General features: G+C 49.0%; 1 long non-coding RNA gene across 1 annotated transcript; it reads left to right on the forward strand.

Annotated features, from left to right (window-relative positions):
* The first annotated feature begins 57 nt into the window (after positions 1 to 57).
* On the forward strand, positions 58 to 5,009 carry LOC113630602 (uncharacterized). The gene is made up of 4 exons (XR_003437043.1): positions 58 to 369; positions 1,177 to 1,251; positions 1,712 to 1,802; positions 4,318 to 5,009. It is a non-coding gene; the product is annotated as an uncharacterized LOC113630602 (long non-coding RNA).
* The last annotated feature ends 4,121 nt before the right edge of the window (positions 5,010 to 9,130 follow it).

The following is a 9,130-nucleotide window of genomic DNA, read 5'->3' on the forward strand; positions in this document are numbered from 1 at the left end:
CTGGTGTTCGCTGTAACAAACAACTTGCCACTCAAACGTCGACCCGTTGGGCATGCGCGGCCGCCGCGGGGCGTGCCGGGACTTGTAGTCGCGCGGCCCGGGCGCCGGCGGCCGCTGATGTCAGGGGCTGGGCGGCCGCCCTAGGGGCCCGCCGGATGCGCTGAGGGAAAATGCTGGAGCGCGGGCCCCCACGGGCCCACGGGGAGGCGAAGGGCAGAAGCGGGGGCCTTTCGAGCCAGGCTGAGCCTGAGTGCAAGCTCTGTCCCTCAAGCTCAGGACTAGGCGCTTCTGGGCGCAAAGCGAGTCGCCCACAGAACTCGCGCGCTGGAGGAGACCTGAGTCTGGGAGGGGAGAGATTTGGAGAAACCGGTAATTACAGTGCAGAGAAGCAAAACAGAGAGGGGTGCGGGGGACAGAGACGGGGCCTTGGGGGGTTTTCTGGAGGAGGGGACATCCAGGCTGGGTTCTGAGGGATGAACGGGACCTCGCTGAGGAGGGGGAGGGGGCGCGCGGGCTTGGAGGCCAGCAGTCTTCCAGGCAGAAGGAACAGCGTGTCCAAAGGCACAGAAGCGTGAAAGCCCCCACGGTGCTGTGTTTGGCTTTGTTGGAGCGGAAAATGTGAGGGAGGAGAGGCAAGAGATAAGGCAGGCGCAGTCACCAGGAGTCCGGTCGAGAGGGTCATGTGTGCAGAGCTAATGAGGTGGCCGTTTATCCGGCGGGAGAGAGGGTGCTGGGGACTGCGAATTAGGGAAAAGTCCGAAATACACCCGAAGGGCTTCCCACCCCAGGGCCGGTGTGCCCGTGACTACGTCCCGCAACGGCTCCCCCTTAATGGCTGACTGGAATTTTGAAATTTTCTAGGTTAAAGTTACTGGTGCTCTGCTCCTTGGCAGAGTAGTTTGGGGACGTGATGGGTCAGGTTTACCTGCTGGGCCTGTCTGGGAACTCTCTTGGAGGAAGATTCTGGTCATGCCCTCTCACATTCCTCTCTCAGCCCACCTCTGTGAAGTAGGGACACTTCAGGCTACCTCATTTCCACAGAGGGGCTTGAAGCCCGCAATCTGGTGGCTCTTAAAGTGTGTTGACCCCCTTCCCGGTTTACTTTCACTAAAGAATTTATCACCATCTAATAAAGAATATTCTTCTTTGTTTTGCTTGTCTGTCTCCCTCTTCTAGCATCTCAGCTCCACGAAGGCAGTGGTTTTTGTCTGTTCTCTGCTGTATTCCCAGTGCCTGAAATGTGGTTGGCAGGTGAGAGACATGCATTCAGTATTCATGGAATGCATAAATGCATACATCTATTCCTTTAGCATCTAGAGGCCTAGAAGGCCCAAAAAGAAATGCATTCAGGGGCCAGGCGAGTGTGGAGATGTGTGAAGCAGCTGGGTATCAGACAGGTGGAAATGGTACAGGAGAAGGGAGGCCAACCTGAAGGCATAAAATTTATTAAAACAAAACCCCCCAAACAAAAAACCAACAGGTGAAACCAAATAAACAAGGCTAAAGGCAGGATTTGGTCAGTTTTCTGACTTCTGCCTTAGATGGCCTAAGTCAGTTGTTTTTAATCTGCAAGCCATGACCCATGAGTGGGTGGTGAAATCAATTTAGCCGGGCATGACTAGGATTAAAAAATAAATTATATTGAATAGAAAATGACACAGAGCTTTGCACGTGGTATGGGTAGGTTACTATTATCTTTTCTGTGTTCCAGGAAACTTTCGTTTTGGCCACACGTGAACGTGTGGGCATGCAGGCGTGTGTGTGCGTCTCTGTGTGTGCACGCACTGGATCTTTATGCAAAGGTATTTCTTTTTGTGCATCTTGGTCAAAAACATTTGAAAACACTGGGCTTTCTAGTTAATCAAGCCAGACTATTGTCACGTTTGCAAATTTAGACCACGTTGGTTGGATTTATAGAATTGCTTTCACTGAGCTATATCTGGTGCTTAAGATTTCTGTGACACTGACACCTGAAATGAATGTTGGGATGTTGAGGAAACTGACCTCTAGGTCGCCAAATCCAGAGGATGGTTTCAGGCTGGGGCTAGGGTGAGACATTGACTCTGAAGGTCATGCAAGTACTGGCGTGGCGTGTTCTCATGGAATTCACTCCTCTCTTGATTCCTAGCACTGTACTCTTCTGGTCCTATCCTGGTTCTTCTGGTTTTCCCGCTTTGGTTTCTCCTCCACCCAACCCTAAAATGAGCAGAGGCCCACCTGGTGTTCCTTCCTATAGTGTATTTTTACAGCAATGGCTGCCAGTGAATCATGCCTCCCGGTAAGCCATCCCACACTGACTTTGGGTTTGGCCATGTGAATTTCTTTGGCCAGTGAAGTCTTACCTTGGTAGCACATGTACTTGGTAAGTCCTGTGCATTGAGACTCGCCCACTTGGATACTCCCTTGAGGCCACTATGCTGTAAAGAAGCCCAAGTGAAAGTTAACATGGAAAGAGAGGCCCAAGTGTTCCAGCTGTTCCAGTTGAGCCCTGTCCCCTGCCGACAGCTGGCATCAACCAGACATGTGAGTCTTGGACCTTCTAGCTCACTGTCCAGATGAATGCAGCCCCATGAATGAGCCAGGTGAAAGCAGAAGAGGAACTACCCAACCAACCTATAGAAGAAGAATAAATACAGCTGACCCTTGAACAACATGGGTTTAAACTCCTCGGGTCCACTTATACACCGTTGTTTTTGATAGTGGATAATGCAGTGCTGCAAGATCCATGATCGGTTGCGTCTGTGGTTGTGGAGCCGTGGATATGCAGCCACATATATGAAGGGCCATCTGTAAATTATAAGCAGATTTTCAACTGCAAGGAGGGTCATCATTCCTAATCCTCTCCTCGCTCAAGGGTCAACTGTAGTTGTTTTTAGCCGCTAAGATTTGGAATGGTTTGTTATGCAGAAATACCTAGCTGATACATTCCCTCAACCCTCATCTTCTCTCACTCTGTGGGTGGACTCAGTCTCTGGCTTCTAATATTTTGAGGGCCCGCAAATTGACAGTTCTAGCTCAGAACATGTTCCGGAGGCCCTGATTCACATATATAACTTCCTAGTCGTTGGTTACATCCACCTAAATGTTCACAGGCTTGACCAGCCCAACCTGTTCACACCTTACCTCATCATCTAACCCGCCCCAGCCCTTTTCCTCTTCCTCCTGTAGTCTCTGTCTTGGTTGATGACATCATCGCCAATCCCTAAAGTTACCAGCCTGATATGGCATGTTGTGATTTCCAAGATGGTCGCAACAAGATTTTTTATTCTGCGTGCTCTCCTGGCAACATGACATTGACCATCAACCCATTAGGTGGTGGCTCAATGTTCCTGCTTCTTGAATCTGAGCAGGCCTGTGACCACAGAGAAAACGACACCTGTGACTTCTGAAACTCAGTCATAGCTGCTGATCCTGTTTCCATCTGGTCCTCTTGGGGCACTCACTCTCTGCACGCCTCTGTCATGCTGTGAGGAAGCATGGGCCACATGGACAGATCACAAGTGGAAATTTGGTTTGGTTTGTTAGGGCTGCGTAACAAAGTAACACAGACTGGGGAATTAAAAAACAGAAACTTATTGTCTCACAATTCCGGGAGCTAGAAGTTCAAGATCCAGGGTTGGCAGGTTGGTTCCTTCTGAAACCCCTCTCCTTGGCTTGTAGATGGCCACCTTCTCCCTGTGTCCTCATGTGGTCTTCCCTCTGTGTGTGTATCAGTGTCCTAATCTCCTCCTCTTATGAGGACACCAGTAATAATGATTAGAGCCCAGCCTAATGACCTCATTTTAACTTAACTACCTCTTTAAAGACCCTATTGCCAAATACAATCATATTCTGAGGCAGTGGGGGTTAGGACTTCAACATATGAATTTTGAGGAGTGGTGGGCACAGTTTGGCCCATAGCAGTATTCCAGCCAGCAGCCCCAAGTGAGGTTTCAGTTGACAGCCAGCATCACCAGACCTGGGAAGAAGCCTTCACCTGACACAAATGAGAGACCCTGAGCAAGAGCCACCCAGCTGAGCCCAATCAGCTTCTCATGAGAGATAATAATAAAATAATTATTGTTGTTCTAAACCACTGCATTTAAATAGCAATAGATTATTGGAATATTCTAGAATCAACCCGGTTGGTGGTGGTGACGAGGGGCTGGGGGACAGGGGAGAGCTGACCTGGGAATTATCCTGGTCAGGATAATTGATACCTCTTGCTTCCCCGCTCTGCCATCTAATCAGTCACCAAGTCTTAATGATTTTGTTTACTGCACACCTCTGTAATCCAGCCTGTCTCTTCACCTTGACCATCATGTTCCCATGTCCTAGATTGTTACAGTGGCCTCCTAATGTCCATTCCATCCTCCTCGTGTTGCCAAGGTAGCTGTTCTATGCTGTGGCCCTACCACCTGTAACTCTTGCAGCGACCATGGCTCTCTTAAGAAAACCAAGTTTGGATCCTCCATAGATGGTCTTAATGTGAAGGGAAGGAGGCTTCCTGGCTCCTAGACCCACCCTCTCCAATATGGTAGTCATTGGCCAAACATGGCTATTGAGCATTTGAAATGGAGCTAATGCCATGAGAAGCAGAAACTTTAATTTTACTTCATTTTAATTAATTTAAAATTAAAAACTGATACTCAATTCAGTTATTGGAAAACATTCAAGTATGTTTGGAAAGAACTGCCAACTGTCCTGGTTTTCCTGGGACTGAGCTTTCAGGATGTGGAACTGGGAGTTTTAAAACCAGGACTTGGGTAAACAGGGATGAGTTGGTGACACTACTTTGAAACAACTTGGTTATGGAAATCTATGAAACCCAAATACAGATCAAGTGTTGTGGATGAGAATTAAGCATCTGAATGGAGATGTGCCGTAAATGTCAAATATATTCTGGCTTTCAAAGACTTGGTATGAAAAAAAAATGTAAAATATCTCATTAAAAATTTCGTATATTGATTACATGTTAAAACGATAGTATTTTGGATATTGGGTTAAATAGAATATATTATTAAAATTAATTCCATCTGTTTCTTCTTTACTTTTTAAAATTTAAAGTCACGTATAGCTTGCATTATATTTTTATTAGGCAGCCGTGCTCTGGAGCAGTGGTTCTTAAACTGTGGCTGGTGTCAGAATCACAGGGGCACTTGGTAAAGATGCTGAGGCCCAGGCCCTGTCCTGCTTTGAGGATCCTGGGTCTCTGTTCTTCATCAGGTCTCCAGGCCTCAATCACCCTGCTGTGGTGGGGTAGTGTGTGGGAATGTAGATGCCAGCAACCCCTTTCCTCTTAAGTCTGGGGTCTCTGGACCTAAGAAAACAATGCCCAAGAACCGGCAGGACTTCTCTCTCTGCCTGGCTAAGGCCTAGCATGGGTTTTACCAGCATGGGCTGCTCAGATGGCGTAGGAATGGAAAAAGAAGAGAGGGAGGAGACGGCCAGGAGAACTAAGGGGCATCTTTTTCTGGGGCTCTGATTCTTTCTGGATCCTTCCCTAGTCCCTAGGTAAGCTGACCTCAAATATCTTTCCCTGGGTTTGACAAACAACACTGAGGGCCGTGGGGCGTCACTGAAAGTTCTGAGCAGGGAGGAACCCGATGAAATGGACGCCCTGTTGGCCTATTCTGAGGGAGCCTCAGCCACCTCCCTTTCTCACACTTTTCCACAGGACTGCAGGAAGAAGCGATTCCTCAGATTCTTTGCTAGAGATGGCCCCTCCCACATGCTCACCTGCACTCCCACAGGAAAGGATTACTGGTCCCCAAAGTGCAGTGGGCTGAATTACTATACTATAAACTGTCACAGCTTAATCCCCATCAGCCGTCATCCTGGTCTCGGGCAGAGGCCCTTCCTTCGTGCTCCCAGGCCTGCCCAGCCTTGCCAGGAGCCCCCAGAGACCAGGTCCCGGCTCTCTGCTGCAAATCCACACTTAGACACCAGGCGTCACTCAGCCCCACCAAGGGAGAGAGTGTGTGGTATGGGAAACCAATCAGCCAACCAACCAACCAACCAACCAACCAACACTGCATCCTAGAGAGCCAGGCCTAGTCTGAATTTGGCCTCTATCCCATTCAGTGCTGTGCAAATTACATCTTCCTCTGCTTTGGTTTCCTCATCTGCAAAATGGGCATAATGGTGCCTCTCTCATAGGGCATTCATGTGTAGGCTCCAGCGCTGCTCCTGGCACTCAGTAGATGCTCAGTAGATATTTGTTGAATGAATTAATGAATCAATGTGTGGATGGGCAGCTCTTTGGCAGTCTGTCCTCAAGGGCAGGCCCCCTCCGTGGTTTCTATTCTACCCCTTCCCGGCTTGTGGCTCCCCACAGTGAAGGAAGAAAGTAAGGAAATGGGTGTGTCTACGGCTTCTGTCTGCGTGTGCCTCATTGCATCTGATTCCCTGGAGAGGTAGGGATTCATATGCTCATTTTACACATGGGGAAACTGAAGCTGGGGGAAGGTCAGGAGGAGAGGACCTGAGGACACAGCTTTTCTTGGGTCTCCCAAGGGCCTGCACCAGGGCTGAGAACACAGTGCTACTAAAGTAAGGCCCACGGGTTGAGTCAATGCATGAACATCAGGCACCATGATGACACTGGGAGCCCCATCCCCTTTCTTGTGACATCCTTGGGCAGGGCTAGGGCAGGACAAGAGGCACCAGAGTCTGTCTTCTCTATCTCTCTGTCTTGGATTATTTCCTTTCATACCTTCCTCCTGCCTCCTCCCCTTCTACTCCTTAGCCTGTGCCCTTTCAGCAGTATTTTCTCCTTTCTTTCCCTTTCTTCCTTCCTTTCTTCCTTTCTTTCTCTCTTTCTTCCTTCCTACCTTTCTTTTTCTTTCTTCCTTCCTCCCTTCCTTCCTTCCTTTCTTTCTCTTTCTTTCTTTCTTTTTGTTTCCTTCTTTCTTCCTTCCTTTCTTTCTTTCTTTCTTTCTTCCTTCCTTCCTTCCTTCCTTCCTTCCTTCCTTTCTTTCTTTCTTTCTTTCCTTCCTTCCTTCCTTCCTTTCTTCCTTTCCTTCTTCCTTTCTTTCTTTCTTCCTTTCCTTCTTCCTTTCTTTCTTTCTTCCTTCCTTCCTTTCTTTCTTCCTTTCTCCTTTCCTTTCCCATCCCTTTCCTTTTCTTCCTTCTTTCATTCTTCCTTACTCCCTGCTTCCCTCCTTCTCCCCCCCCCCCCCCCCCCCCCCCCGACCTTTTGTTATAATCTGTGACTGAGGACCAGACTGCATAGCGTCTAAGAACCAAAAGGTTGATATGCTGGAATATAGAGGCTGAGGGGCCTCCACACCCCTACCATTCACACCCCAGTACCTCAGTTTCCTCATCTGTAAATTGGTTTGTTTTAAGGACTTGGGGTGGTATGTGTAGGTGCTGAGTACAGGCCTGACCGATGGGAAGAGCCTGATGGGTGTGAAGTGTTGCTGGTGCTATTTCACCTGTGCCTAAGGCAGGCCTCACTGCAGCTCTTTAATGTCATGGGAACTGATTCTGGAGAGCATCAAGGTCTGAGATTCTGAAGGTATGATTTGGGGTAAATTGTGCGTCAATTTCGTGATCACTTAAATGCAAGTGTCTGGATGGCTGCTTCCCAGGAAAGTGGTGAGCCGTTGGTCATTAAGTTGTTGGGAAAATGACAGCTGAGTCCTGTGGCACTAACACACAGCCTAGTTTGGATTGTAAGCTCAGGGAGGGCAGGGCTGGGATGATGTGTGGCCTTCCCTGGGGTGGTGTTCATTCAAGGCCTGTGGAGTGACTCAGGATGCACACGTGGTGACTGGCAAGTAGGGGTGGCCTGAGGGTCCCGAGTGACCCTAGATCCAAAGTAGCCCCAGAGTTCCTTCTTGGCAGGTCACAGGAGAGAGAGCTGTACTCAGGACATCTTTTTGCACATTGCAAAGGTGATTTGCTCTCTTGGGAAGGAATCTGGTCTCTTTAATATCCTTTGTGAAGATGCAGAAACATCTGCAGTGGAGACTGCTGGGATTGCTCATGAGATATTAGCCACATCTCGGTGAAAAGAGCAATTTATCAGAGGACGTTCCTTCCAGTGACAGAGAACCTTTCAGAACTTGATTGCACTTAATGTACCAGCCTTTCCAAAGTATTTTATTCCACCCTCAAATGAGATAATGAAGCCCTTTAATTTACTGTTCAACTCCCAGACAGAGTGAGCTGGTCAGGCCCGAGGAGATAGAAGGCTGGACGCAGGCTCAGGAGGCCCAGTGCACCTGGTGTGTCGTCATGGCCTTCTTAGCCTGGAGCTGCCCATCTCCTGTTGGGAGGTGGCATGGAGCCCCAGGCAGCCCAGGGTAAATCCCAGTCTTGCAGTTTCCTTCCTGTGTGTCCCCAAGCCAGTCACTTACTCTCTTGAAGCCTCGGTTTCATCATCTGTAGAATGGGGATGGATGGTAACACTGGCGCGGCAGGGTTGTAGTAATGATTAGGGATGATATGGCTAAGAGGGCAGTGCCTGGCACTGGGTAGATGCTCAATAAATGACAATTGTCATTGGGTAGTGAAGTCGAGCCCTGAGACCTCAGAGGAAGTCATTCTTGCTGCTGGTCCTGGGGAACGTTCACATCCATGGCTCTGCCCTGGAATCACACCATCAGCACCAAATGAAACAGCCTTCAAGGCCTTCACCTCCTGCTTATCCGCCCATCCCATCCTGACCATTTCAGTGGATCTCGCCCACCCAGACAAATAGATGATGGATGGATAGCTGTAAAAACTCAGCCGTGGGCAGCGTCAGAGCCCATGCTGGACCTTGCCCAAGCCTTCTCCAGCCTCTTGTTTGGACCTGGGAGCTCCTTGACCTCACCCACCCCAGTTCTCACATACATGATGGTGCAAGCCCTGGATACGTCTAAGGGGCCTCGTCAGATTTGTGTTGATCACAATACTCTCCCCACAAAGCAGTCAAGTTGATTGCTCTTACGATATCAGTATGTTATGATACTTTTCCAAGGATGCAAGTAAAGCATTCTGAGAAAGGGATGTATTTTCTAATTTGCCCAGAGGTCATTATAGATGAATGGTTTACCCTTCCTTCCCCCCCTGCCCCAGTGGCCTTCCCCAGCTCAACCTCACACTCCCCTTACAGTAGGATTCTGGCATTTGTCCTCTGTTTCCTGCTCTGGCCCGGGGG

This window comes from Aethalodelphis obliquidens, unplaced genomic scaffold, assembly GCF_003676395.1.
Source record: "Aethalodelphis obliquidens isolate GAN/ISIS:26980383/991018 unplaced genomic scaffold, ASM367639v1 scaffold30, whole genome shotgun sequence".
NCBI classification, from domain to species: domain Eukaryota; kingdom Metazoa; phylum Chordata; class Mammalia; order Artiodactyla; family Delphinidae; genus Aethalodelphis; species Aethalodelphis obliquidens.